General features: G+C 37.1%; 1 long non-coding RNA gene across 1 annotated transcript; it reads left to right on the top strand.

Annotated features, from left to right (window-relative positions):
- The first annotated feature begins 1,336 nt into the window (after positions 1–1,336).
- LOC107311658 (uncharacterized) lies at positions 1,337–8,748 on the top strand. Its single transcript, XR_001554183.3, has 3 exons — positions 1,337–1,510; positions 6,323–6,378; positions 8,519–8,748. It is a non-coding gene; the product is annotated as an uncharacterized LOC107311658 (long non-coding RNA).
- Positions 8,749–14,352: the final 5,604 nt, after the last annotated feature.

Genomic DNA, 14,352 nt, shown 5'->3' with positions numbered 1-14,352 from the left:
TGTTAATTATAGTATGTTAAGTTAAGCGACTGCAAGTTCTTGTTTCCACTTTGACTGATACCAAAATAGCCTATCTTATGATATTTTGACACATCTCTTTAAAACCCTTTGCTGAATCAAGAAGATAAAAAATAAATGTGTGAAAACAGACAGCAGAAGAAATATTTTCTACAGATCCTAGAAGCTTTAAATAAGTGTATTATTCCAGCCAGTTGTTGCAGTTAGTTGTTCAGTGGGGTTGCCTTAGTTCAGACACATTACATCATACACTATGAGTATTGACTTAATATTGCCATGGTACTTTTCAAACTGTCTACTATAGATGCCATAGTATATACACAAATATACACACCCCTGTAAAACAAAATGACAGACAGTAAGAAAACAATGTGCTTGGACTTTGGATCAGAATTAGTGATTGTCTGTTATTCCTGATGGACAGTCCAGCCATACATCGCAGTGAATCTTTTGGCTAAGGATGATCTGTATAGTAAGTCTGTACTGCAATGTTTTTTTGGATCCTGTTCCTTGCATCATCCTGGCATCTGGTCAGAGTGATTGTACCATATTAGGCCACCATGGTCAGGCTTCATTTTCAAGGAAAACAGTAATACAGTGGAGAAGGAGAACACAGTATGATTAGGTCTCATTCCAGAAGGTATCATGGTATGACTGGAGAGAACACTTGGACTTGTGCATCTTGGAGAAGTATTCCCAGGTTCCTGATCTGAACAGGACAATATTAATATGGATCATCTAGATCCTTAATGGAAGTCTTAAGTTATTTTAAGGGAAATCACTTGAAATTTGGGTCAAGAGCCAATACATATGCCAAAGCACAAAAGGAGTGCTATCAAATTTCTTTCCTCCTTTCATTTACACCTTGTGAAATTGTTTTCCACACTGCTGTGATATACAGCCTTACATTATTATCTCAAAGGAATCATAGTCTTATATTTTTTCCCCTTCAGTCTATTTGGCTTCCTGCTTTAATCTAATTCTCACTGCTCTGGGGAATCATCAAACCTGGCTGAGATTTGTATCTTTTTGAAGAGCTCATCAATAGTTTACATAATGCTATGACAGGGCCAGGGTTCACACAGCTGGGGAGGTACTCGGCAAGAGCCCTGAGTTAAGCAGAAAAAGACTTCCTGAGAATCTCAACTTTGTTTGAATAGTTGTTTTTTTTTTTTTTTGTTTTGTTTTTTTGTTTTTTTTAAAGTCTGAAGAAGCCAAAACAACATAGAAGTGATGTATACAGGTTTGCTGGCAGCTGGTGTGCTGTGACTGATGATGCTTGTGTTAATTATGCTCTCACTATTACCACGTGATCTACCCATCTGCTTTTTAAAGCCAGCTGTTTTCCTTTATCTTCCTGTTTAACTACCAGTTATTCAGGATGATGATAATCTTTTTGTGGAGATCAAGGACAGAAGATACTGCAGTGCAACTCTGTTATGGAGGTTACATTGTCATGACTCAACTAATCAAGCAAAAATACCTGTCAAACGTAAGTAAGTTTAGCCACATTATCTTTTCCAGCTTAAATGCCTTTTAATATTAATTAAGATTGGACCAAGAATGTGTTTAGAAAATTAAATCATTGAGTTTCCCCTTCCTTGAATTCAGAAACTGTACATGTGCATTGTCAAATATCTAATAGTGCAAGTTTTAACACAAACTCTTTGCCCCACAATTCCTACAAATAGATTTTATCCAGTTTACTTATCTTTTTCTAGTTTCTGACTGGTTGCTTAAGTTACATAACATTCTTGCTGCTCCTTGTTGGGTAACTCATACCCTTTAGACTAGAAAATAGTGCACCTTTATTCTAATGGGATCATGGGCGTTTGCATGGACATTATTCAGACTGCCATGCACATGCAAAGAAAAAATCATGTTCATGTAAAATAATATAAAAGAGGCATGACCACAGTTAAAAAACAACACTGAATGCAGGGAAAACAATGTATCTGTGAGCTGTTGCTTTGCGGTATTTGTCCAGTTTTTGTCTAGTCTTCAAACAAATACAAAAACACAAAACACAGTAGCATAAACAAACCTGTTCTTATGATACTAGAATTCCTTTTCTGGCCTTTAACTAACAAGTATGTTCCTGCTTTCTCCCTTAAAAGAACAACCTCCCCCATCCCTCTGCTGCTTATGGTCACATGCTTTATTTTCCCAATCTCAGAAAATATTTTCCTTTAACAAACAAAAAGTCCCAGTAGTAATAGAGAGTAATACAGATTTCTACTGTTTGTGATTTTTTCTTCAAAGTTCTGGCCTCCTGTTTGTGAGAAAAATCATTACACGTCATATCAAATTTTCTTGAATAAAGAATCCTTTTTTTTTTTTTTTTAAATAAATTCAACTATTACTTTCTCTCTCTCTCTCTCTCTCTTTCTCTCTCTCTCTCTCTCTCTCTCTCTATATTTTTCCAATTGTGTATAAACTTGATTTCCTTTTAATAATCTTGATTTCTTTTTAATTCGTCCTGGATACAAATATTAAAATGAAGAGACTGATAACTGGACTGCTCTTTATGCTTCTAACATCTTAGGCAAAATGGACCCTTTAAACATGTATCAGAGCAATTAACCTTCTTAGCATGTGCTTATGAGCATGCAAAGTGAAGTAGCACTCTGGTGACATCATCGTCAGGTCATCCTGCAAGAATAATGAAATCATATAGAGAGGTGTGCCCTGAGGCATACTCTGTTGCCTTAATTAGGCTGAAGGCTCTCTTGGATATGATGCCTTATTGCAAGAACATTGGCAGGAACTAATTGTGGTATGTTTTTGCATCAGTATTGGTATACTGCATCATTTACGGTTCGAAAATAGCTGTAATTGTGTGCAATGATTGAGTCATTTCCTGAATTTAATATCCTAAGCAGAGTATGAATTAAATGACTAACACACTCTTGACTTTGTCATCTTTTTTGTCTCTGGCTGGATTCTTAAGAAGATCTCTCTGTGCTTTTGCATTTTTAAACTAAATTAGATTTGGTATATTTTAGCACTGCTGAGAGTGACAAGTTAGTAATAATTATTGTTCCCAGACAGAGCACAAGCAGGTGCTGCAGGATCTTCATTTTTAGAGATTTTGCAGCCCTGCCAGTGCATTTCTGATCAGTACCACCTCTGCTGAGCCAGGAACTGGAGGTTTATTCAGAACAGTAGGTGCACTAAGGTTTCGAAATGGAGAAATGGTCAGTAGGGGACAAGGCTGAGGACATCACTCCTTTTTCATTTATAGCTGAAGTCAGAAACAAATGCACTCTCCTGGTATAGTTTCATTCTTACATTATATCAGTCTACACCTCAGGAGACTATAGCTCTGTTTCCTCTGTTTTTTTTGCCTGTGGTTCTATCCTATTTGAAGGGGCAATTTCTCTTAAATGTGAACCTGTACCATTGTCATTTTAACTGGCAGATCCTGCAAAAAAGGATGGAATGACAGTTGTTTGCAGACTTGTGAGAGAAAAATAAACAACAAGCACTGTTTTTTAAAATAGTGCTAAAGATCTACATTCCTGCTGCCACTCAGAGAATGCAGAATATTATGAATCATCAATATTTTTGGTGCCATCATTATCAAAAACACACACACACACAGACAACCTGCAGTACTTGCATTCATACCAAAACCTTTTATTTAATTTATTTGGACTGCTTTTCTATCCTGTACCAGTTAATAGTTAGCCCTATTTCAACTCAGAATCTGAATGTTATTTACCATCTGTCTCCAAGGGATGCATTTGCCAAGTCCCTTAATTTGCTATAATTGGCAGGTTTTCAGTGTACATAATTTATATTTAAAAAAAAAGAAAAAACACATACAAAAAAACAAAAACAAAAGAAACCAAGCTGCAATCCTAAAAAAAAAAAAAAAAAAAAAAGATTAATTAAACCATTTCTTAGGGGTTCCTAGAAGTGTTCCAAAAGGATGACTTTAAGGCCACAAGGTCTGCTCTGTGTATGTGCCATCACAGCTGATCACATTAAAAATGTATGTTGGGTTGGTCCCCAGTGCCTCTGTGCTGGTCAGAAGGATGTCACTGGCACCTGGGTAACATCACATGTAAACAGTGAATTAAGCATCTTGCATTTGCATTAGTGTCTTTTGTTCACATGCTAGAAACTCTGAGTCTGCAGTATAATTTATGGATACCTCCATGTATTCTGTAGCTGATATGATAGGAAATGCAATGGAAAAAAATAAAATCCCAAGCAGATGTACAGAATGCTAAATAGACCTACTGAAAGACCACAAATGGGCTGAAAGATATCATACATGTGGTCTGTAAACATGATTTTCACCTTCCTTTCTCTTGAATTATTGCTCCTGACAGCACCTGGTTAATGAGTGTATGGTACAGTGATGTAGTGCCCTGTGTAGGCAGCTGTCAATCTAGGAAACATCACCTATTCTCCTGAATTGCCCACGTCAGGATTCCTGAATACAGTGTCTCCTATATTACACTTCTTCCACTGTCCTTTCAGTTGGCAGAGAAAGAGAACAAGAAGATAGAAAGGGGGATTGGAATGATTCTTTGTATTTGGCTTGGAAAGGGAAGGAAAGAAAATAATGAATATGGATATGCACTTGCTTGTTTTCCCAGATCTAGGATGATATCTATGTGATGCAAGACAATTGCTAGCCTCAAAATTTGCTGATGTGTAACCATAGGAACTTCTTGTGTGTATCAGTCACTGTGTATTTATTTATGTAAGCAATCCAAGGAATTAACAGAGTCATGTGAAAACAAAACTGGATAGCTGTGTTCCTGTCCCAGTTCTATTATAATCTGACATGTACACTTTCAGACTTAGATGAGATGTTTTTTTTCCTGTGTTTCTCATTTTCTAGTGGCTGGAGCTGCTCTGTTTTCAGACTCAAGCAACAATAGTTGTTAAAGCCAGCTCTTCTGAGGTACAGCGGAAAGGCAGCTGAAGTTGAACTTTTAGTTCTACTCTGAATTCATGGAATTTCAGTCTTCATTTTTTAAAGAAAGCATCATCCCTGTGGTGGACATCTCTTACAGTATTTAGAATGGAAAAATTCAGACTCTGAAACTGGACATAGCCTGTTCAGATATTAACGCTTTAGAATGTCTCTCTGGAGGAAGTATACAATTGTGGATTATCTCATTATTTCCATTGTTGGAGTGTTCAATAGATTAGCTACATTGTCAGAGATTTCTTAGAAATCTCCACTTTAGAGAAAAACACCTCTTCAAATTTATTCTCCAGTAAATTTCTAGAAATTTTCCTTCCAGAGCTAGTTTCTGTGTAAATGAACAATTTTCTAGTGCAACAGAAAAACACTTTGATGAACATAACAGTGGATGTGATATAAATTCCTAAGTGTATTATAACAGACAGAGCAATAATACAAAATGCCGTGAAACAGCAAATCTGAGGAAATTCACAGCCTTCACTGTTTTCATCAGAACTGGCAGACTGGAACTTGCTGAGACTGGTAGAGAAATTCAGACAAGATATCACACCATGGAGTAGCAAAATCTTTGACAAGATAGCAAGAAATGAGGAATCATCCATACCTAAGCTGAGGTCTGTTGCAACTCAACTTAGTAAGACTTCTGTAATGCCATGGAATTTTATCACTTCCCTTAGGTGGAAGAGTTCACTTAACACAACTTTTTCCTTGTTGTTTTAAAGTCTGGAAAGCAAAGTGTACTGTGACTGATAGTTTATCTCCTCTGCTAGAAATGGGACTAGTTATTCAAGTGCTCTAGGATATTCTACACTCTCCTGCTGTCCTTCTGCAGCTGAAACACACTAATTCAGAGCCAATCTCATTAATAATTGACCTACATCAGGGATGTTATGCTTTTCCCAAAAAATATTTCATGCATGTTTTAGGGTGTACATCTCCTGTCCAATTCCTAATGTAAAATTGAAAAAGTTAGTAGTGCCTTCAAGCATCTATACAATATTTGAGTGACTTAATTTCTAAATGGATACATTAAATATTCAGTGGAGGAGACATAGTCACTTCTGTTTGTCTGTGGACTAAGAACAGCAAGAGTTAATGAATATCTATACACAACATTGAAGTCACAGATAAATGTGGTCAAAAAGGGAAACTGAACTACATGAAATTGACATGTGAAATCAGAAGTGATCATCTAGATTTTTTTTGATGTTTTATTTAACTTTCTGTGTTAGAGATCATGTTTTAAGGCAACATGCTTAAAATACTGATGTCACAATGATCATCTATTTTTCCTTTCCTTAGTTTTTCCTTTCAGTGGTTTCAATTTTTGCAATTACATTGTAAATTCATTTCTAGTTGCAGACTCTCTTCCATGGATACCAGAAGGAGCTCCTATGTTCCTGTGGTTTTTGGTAAGTAAGATGCACAAAAATTGGTCTGCTGTAGGAAATTGCTCTGGGTGTCTGAATCATTGACTGCTCAGAGGATTTTGACAGCTATGAGAGATGATGACCACAGTTATTTTGCTCGAACTGCTGTAAGAATGAGTGAGACTTATGGTTATCTTACATAAACCTTGCATCTTAGGAGAAACTGTCCCATACATTTGATGGCAGTTCTAGATTCTGTATTATTCTTGACTGATGACAAAATCCATTTCACATATCTGTCATGAGACTGAAAGCACCTGAGGGCAGAGTATTTCAGGGAATTTCATTACAAGTTCTGGTACATTTGTATATGTATGCATGTATCTACCTACCTACCAATCTAATCTCCTCAAGCTATTTTTGTCATTTTTAAATGAACACCTAACTTGTCATTAAAAGAATTTTTATCTAGGCTTTCTTAAAAAAAAATCAGTCAGTGATATCCAATAAGGTAAAGAAGGGTATAGAATTATTTACAGATAATGTAGAAGCTAAAGAGTTCAGGTAAAATCTGGAGTGTATAAAGATGAATTAAGAAAATAAAAGGGGAAAAGGAGAGAAGGAGGGAGAGTAAATGTAATAATCCTATTCCTACATTTCAAGCATATGATTCACATCTGCCTCATCAATTGGAATTCTTTATGTACAAATGTTTATTGTGATACCCAGATCACGTCTGAATAACAATGCTAGCCTTCTGCAAAAAAGGTTTTCTGAAAATCTGGCTTGCCAAGTTCTTTAAAACTCTGAACTTTACTGATTCACTCTCAGGGAGACTGAGTTCTCTGGGAAATCTAGTCTTTAGTGTAGGCATAGTGACATTTGTACACAAGACAATCCAAGGGTAAAATTTCAGTACTTGATGTTTACAGAGCTGGTAGCCCTGGAAGATTTGTCCTTTGCACTATGATGCCTTTATTTTGTTGCTTGATTCATGCAGTTCTCAATGGCCATTCCAAAGAATGGCTGCAAGGTCATGGGAGTCTTTGCTGACTCAGGAAAGACATGTCTCATTGCAAAAGACTGCTTTTATTTCGTTTTTGTTTTCCAGCATGTACGCTTGGAATGCTGTTGTGGTTGTTTCAGTGTTTACAAGATATTTCCTTCAGCTATAGTTTATTTCTGCCAAAAGAAAAGTTAAAATAAAATAAAATAAAATAAAATAAAATCCATTAATGAGCTGACAGTGCTTTTAATACTGCTTCAAAAGGAGAGGGAATGCTCGTGTGCCAAACAAATGTTTGGAACAGTCTCAGATAGCAACATTTGTTCTGCAAGGGAATGATCCACAATAGGACACTTCAGCTGCTGAACATCTAGAAGTACTCGGATGAGGCAGTGTTCAGATGGTCAGCCTGTTTCCAAGAGAAACAGCATTTTTGTTAACATGGCAAAAAGCTGTGCTCTACCAAATGTAAATCCAGAGAATGTCTCTCAGCTCAAGGTTTACGAGTCCCTGCAGGAAAAAGTTACGGAGCGTTAAGTAGAAGTGTGAATGTGGGAGTAGTACATGTCTTGGCTCATCAAGAAGGGGGATGCTCTTGACAGCATAGAGGCACAATCTTGATGTTTGTCAAACTTTCTGACACATTTTTACCCATTTTGAGACAGTAGCAAAAATGTTGCAAGCATTTTTATAAAATGTTAATCTCATTTTCTGACCAGAACCTTATGAGAAAATGACAGCAAAAGTTGAAAATGGGAATTTCTTACTTTTGCAGACACTCTGCTGTCTGAAACAATTCCCCAAAGAATAAGCATGAGATATGAAATAATAAATACACCTCACCAGAATGCTTCTAAAATACTATCCCTCTTTAATTCTTACTCATTGATCTTCTTTTTAATTCTTTTTCTTTCTTTTTTTTTTTTTTCTTTTTCTTTTTTTTTTCCCCCCCCCAAGAATTTCCCACTCAAAAATGGAATTTTTCTTTTTTTGGGGGGGAGTATTCAAGGGCACACTCATTCTTTTCCACTTTTCACCTAACTGGGCTAAAAGTCAAGCAATATCATTATACCACTTGAAAACCTGAACTCCTGAAATCTGAGTAGTCTGAGTTGTTTTTATTCACGTACTCTGCACAAAGGTTTACATTTTAGATAATCTGTCTTTTTATTGCAGAAGACCTTGGGAATGAGAAACACTGACTTTCAATTAACTTGACACTCCCAGCAAATTCAGGTAACTGTTTACATACAGAGCATTTTTGCAAGCGAATTATTCTGCACCATACAGTGAAAATGCTTGTACCTTTCCACCTGGGAGAAGAATTGGAATATGTTCCTGTGTCCTCAGGATAGATTTGCTCTTCCATCAGGACAACCACTGTGAATGTCCTTACAGATATTAAGGTAAATTTTGTTCAATTTGCTCTACAGATCATCCTTTGGACCCAAATCTCAACTAGTGTTAATTGATGTAGCTCTGAATTTAATTAAACTTTGGAAGCTCTCACTGCCTGAGAATCTGTCCTGCAGATTGCTTTTGGAAAATGCTTATACTCAGCTTGATCTATCCATGATTGAAATTTATGCTTTAGCTGAAGGTAAATTATGGCTATTTGGTGATTAATACCTTGTTCTCATGCCAAGCCAAGCTAAGATGTGCTGACTTAATTTATCACTAACCAGAGGTTATTATCTTACTGTAATTATAAGAAAATGCACATCACTTTGACCTTTGAGCAATTGTGTGGGGAGCTCATCCCTTAAAGTTCCCCTTGAATTTCTCTTAAATCTAACATCTCCTTCTCTGAATAGACTTTTGCAAGTCCTTTGCAAAAATGAGAATGTCAGAAAAGAGGACACCACAGTTTTGAATGTAGTTTATGAGACTGAAGCTGAGGAAGGGCATTTTCAGAGGAATCAAAGACAGAAGAAAGACAGTTCTTACTAGACCAAAAGATCAGTCTAAATTATGTTGCTATAATGAAGAAAAGTGGGCTTTGGTGGTAGCAGTGGGTAAGCTGGTGCCAAATAAGGTGCAGGTGGGTCAGTCATAAATGTATCTAACTTTGAGTCCCAGAAATACTGAAGAGAAAATGCTCTGGGTGCAGTCAATTCCATCATTAAATTTACCTCTTTTAGAAAAGACAATGAACTGGGCTGCTTTGAACCTTTTGTAGCCTCCTGTTCTGAGTACTGGTTGCAGTGGTGTGATTTTCCACTACACTGAATGAAGTTTTTCAGACACCCATTCTTAGTTCTCCTTTCAAGGGGGAGGCAGTGAGCACTCTACTAGTATGAGACACTGTATTTTAAGAGTCATTAAGATGAATATTAATGTCTGCTCAGATATTATATGCTTTATGGGTAAAAATATTCTGTATGTATTTTTGCTTTTCTAATAACAAGAGAGTTCCTCTAAGAAAACAAAAGCTGCTTGCTTCAGCTCAGAAAGGGTGCAAAGAGGTGAGATTTGGTCCATGCCTGTCTATTTCCAAAGGCAGTAAAATTATCTTTTTTTTTTTCTTTTTTTTTTTTTTTTTCAAATTTCCTCCAGCAGCAGTACCCAAGCCAAGTTGGCTCTAGCCAGCTCTTGTTTGTAAAATGTAATTCTGTAGAAATGAGCTGGTGACAACTTGAAGAAAAGAGTATAAACATTCCAAAAACAATTCCAAACATGACTAAATACGAGAAGGAAACTTCTAATAACTGCCTCATGGGAATAATGAGCCTTACATACAAAAGCAAACATCATTTATTTTCTAGTCAAGGATATGTACATAATAGCCTTCTTCCTTTCTTTTTCTCTCTGAATATACCTGTAGGTAAGTGTATGTCTCTGTATCTATTATCTGTATAAGTAGTCTCTCAAAATGACTTACATTTCAGATAGGAGCAAGCAGTTTTGTCATTGTTGGAAAAAGCAGAAACTGGTGTTGTAGACAACACCTGAGAGTGACCACAAGATTAAAGATATGTGTGTGATCATGTATCTGCCTGGAGATCTTTATACTACATTGTTTGGAAAGCTACCTGAGGTTTTCAAATCACAGAACAATTTACTTCTCCCTAAATGAATTATTTCAACTTGTATTGTCAAACTGAAACATTCAGAATCATGGTTTCCCACACCTATGCAATGGCCTCAAAAATCCTGGTGTTGGAAGAATGACACATTTTGATACATGATGCTTAGATTTTGAAAGAAGCATTTTCATTCTTTCCTCTGTAGCCATGAGGACATAAGTACCGACTAAATGAAAACAAACTGCCAAATAAACACAGAGTTCCAGGAAAGAGTTTTTTATATATATTCATATATACATACAGATAAAAATTTTCCTTTTTATGAAACTTCCAACAATGCAGCAAAAATGTCAAAACAATGCAAGTAATGCATAAGAATGTTGCAGTATGTATTTTAAAAAAGTAGAACCAAGCTAGTTTGTTGTCTCTGAGTGAATCCACCTCATTCCAAAGCCACTTAACGTCCTCCTGACCTTCTGATCCTTTTTTCCTCACCCTTCTGTTGTTTGCCAACCTAAGCTGCCACAAATTTCTCATGTTTCTGATGTGCTAAGCTAAAATATCTCAAATGCAAATAATTTTATTTCATTCTAAAACACTGTGAGAGGATGTCACAGAAGTGCTGAGGATGCTGTAGTTTAGAGATATAATTACTTAAGATGTGAATGTTTGCATTGGGACCTCAGGTTCACAGTATCCTGCATGTACCCCGATTCTATGTTCCAAGCCATTGGTCATTAGCAGCAAGTGCAATTTTTGTCAAAACCCCTTCTTTTCTTGCCACTTGAGTGATGAAAATGCCAAAGAATTTGTCTAGAAAAATTTTAGCCAGTGGTGTAATCCAGAGAAAATTTGCCAGGAAATCACTGCTGTTTGAATGTGAATGCTTGCATAGCCAACTTGGATCAGAGAAGCTCAGGCAGCTTGAGTCCTAAGTGTTACCTGGTCACAGATAAGCAGAACACTAACACTCAAATCCTGTTATTCCAGTGGTTATCACAAGCAGTATAAAAGAGCTTTTATAGTGGAAAACTAAGACTCATTCCAGGCATCCAAATAACATGGTATTAATTAATGATCACATTTTAAGGAAGTTCTTGCACGAAAGAATTACTAAGAGAGCATGTGGCGACTCATTAAACAGAAATTCAGGTTTCATTCTTCTTTTTATAGCTTGCCCAGTGCTCATCTTTAATATTTAGGAGTTCTTCCAGAGTAATGGGAATTGAGGGGGAGGGATGCATATTTCTGAGTACACTGACAAGCTATTTCATTTACCATAAGCAATTTTTTTTTTTTTTTTTTTCCCCAAGAGAATTATGTTAGATGAATCTGATAACTGTTCAGTAACTGTGAGCACAGAACTGGATTTCTAGAATGGTAATTACTTTTGGGGTATTTTGCAACTGACTATAATATAATTCTGTGGGTGGCTATTCTGTGTCTTTTACATTCATGCTATCTGCTTGACAAATGCAGACTTGCAAGCTTTTTAAGGACTCAGAAAAAGTAGAAACAAATTTGGATGTTCTAAAAAAGAGAGAAAGAAAATCAACAAATAAATCTGGGGAAATCAAAGATCTGTTGCTAGACTCTTTGGAGCAGAGACTGAGTTGGTCTTTATAGATGCTACAATACTGAAAGGAATAGTAATTCCAAGCATTTAATCATCTGGCATCCCAATTCTATCATCTTCTCCATGGTACTGAACAGTAAACTCATTAAGAGCCTCTCCTCAACATCCTGAAATTACCACTTAGCACCAAGAGTGATGTTATTTTTGCAGCATTGTGTTACAAATCTATTTAACTTTCAAATACTTATGCCCACTCTATTGTAAGCACATGGATTAGGGAGATCTTTACAAGGCTGTGTGAACATGTTTTGCTTTGTTTTGTTTCAACAAGGGGGCTCTTTGCTAGGTTGATATAAGAATTTTTCACTTGTCTGACTGTAGAGATGAAGTATAAATGCTTCCTGAAGATGAATATGAGTGTTCAGCTTAGCAGCAGTCCAAAATATGCTGGTTGTTTTATAGTTTAAAATTTGGTATAGCGGTAGGTGCTTCTCCTCACATTCCTCCCTCTTATTCAGGTGAAACAAATACTCCACTAGCTGGTTAAATGATTCTCACAGATTCAGTGTTAATGCACATCATGATGCAAAGTGAGAGGGAGTTTCTTGGAGAGAGCCAAGTCAGCACCAGGGCTGAAAACACTCAAGCAGCCCTTGGAGGTAATTGCTGTTATCCATTTGACCACCAAACTGCAGTAAGTGTTTGCTTAAGTGCTTGACTGCTGTTGAACCTTGAACTTTCAAGGACATTCCCAGTAGCAGATAAATGTGAGCGCAGGCAGCCATTTTTCACTGGAGGGGAATTTGCCACCAAAGGGTTAATGCTATCTGCTGGAGGCTTGGTGGCAGTTGAATGCTCACTGCCTCAGCCCTGGGGCCTTTCCTTTGGTTAGGAAAACAAGACCAGAACTCTTAAAGTGGAGGATAAAACGTTGAAAAACAGGTTTATTTTGCCAGTGTAGCAAAAATTACTGGATATCTGTTTACATCATTTGGGAAACTTTCATGGATGGTGACCCAAACCATCTTGACTGGATGGCTAAGTGTTCAGAACAAAGTATTGCAGAGCGAGAAGTGGCTGCTCTGGCTGGGTAACTGCCCCAAGGCATCTGACAAAAGATGGTTCTGCAAGGCTTGCAGACAGCCCCTACTAAATAATATCACTGACGGAGAGATTGACTTCATGGAGAGCAATCCTTTTTTACTCTCCTTTCTTCAGACTAATATTTTTACAAAGCCTTTCCCAAGGGCGCTCTCTATTCAGAGGGCATTGGGCAAACACCAGTGAGCCTGGGCCCTTGACTTTGGAAAGGCATGGGCACGTGATGTTAATGGCACTGCTTGTTGCGCATGAAATTAATCACGTATGTATGTTTTTTCGCAGAGCCAAGGCTATGATGAACTGTCAGCTAGTATAAAGCAGAAGAGGGTCAGATTTTACTGTTGCTGTGGATGCCTGACATTAGCTCCTCTGGAAACATTCAAGGATATTTTTGGTTCAAGATTAAGGAGTCACAAGATAAATTATTAACCGACTGAATCCCTCTTATTTTATGTATATGAGCAAACTGCACTACTGAAACAATATTCTGCACTCAGGGCTGTCAGTGGATATTCACACATTGTTCTTAATGTGTTGTTTCTTTCCTAAAGCAAAATTAGATTATATGTTTTAAACATGAACCTGATTTTACATCTTCATTTGCAGCCCAAAAGCCCATTATTGACAGGATGTGAATTTTCTTTCTACAGTGAAGCTGCAGGCCTGGATTTTCAGTCTTCACCTATTTTATTGTACAAAGTATGACATTATACTTGTCTAAAAAATGTTAATAAAAGAGCCTTGCTTGGTTTGAGCCTGTGCAGACTGCTTGCAACAGAACAAACATTGCCACTGAGTCTCATGCAACATTTTTTGGGATCTGGCTAAGATTATCTGAAGAGCTGTTAATTTTGACTTTGTTTAGTTTAAAAAGGAAGAAATGCAAATATAGAGGAGACAATGCCTTAAAGCAGAGAAGAATACCAGGTTACTCATATAAGAAAAACTTGTCTCCTTGTCTGCACTTCCAGCTGGATCTCTGCACAGAAAATTGCCAGATGATTTAAAAATGGTTGAAATCTTTGCTAAGACTGACCCCAAACCCGGATCCTGAATTCCTTTTGATAGTGCTCTGCAGCTTCCTAGATAATGAAGCAAAAGAATTCTCCTGAATGCTCCTGGATGACCTGCACTGCACGAGGGAAGGACTAGCTGATTTTATCAAGTGATGCTTTCCTTGCTCTTATCTTAGAACACAGTGTCTCATTTTTCCACCTACATTTGTTATGGTGATCCCTGGTTTCCTCTCACCTCCTCTACCCTTCCCTCCCCCTCCCCAGTAGCCGTAAAACCAAAGGGAGAAGGAA

The sequence above is a fragment of the Coturnix japonica genome, chromosome 3 (assembly GCF_054131305.1).
Source record: "Coturnix japonica strain WE chromosome 3, WE-NBRP24, whole genome shotgun sequence".
NCBI lineage: Eukaryota > Metazoa > Chordata > Aves > Galliformes > Phasianidae > Coturnix > Coturnix japonica.
Note: the sequence above shows the minus strand (reverse complement) of the source record. Positions and strands in the feature narration are given on the sequence as shown.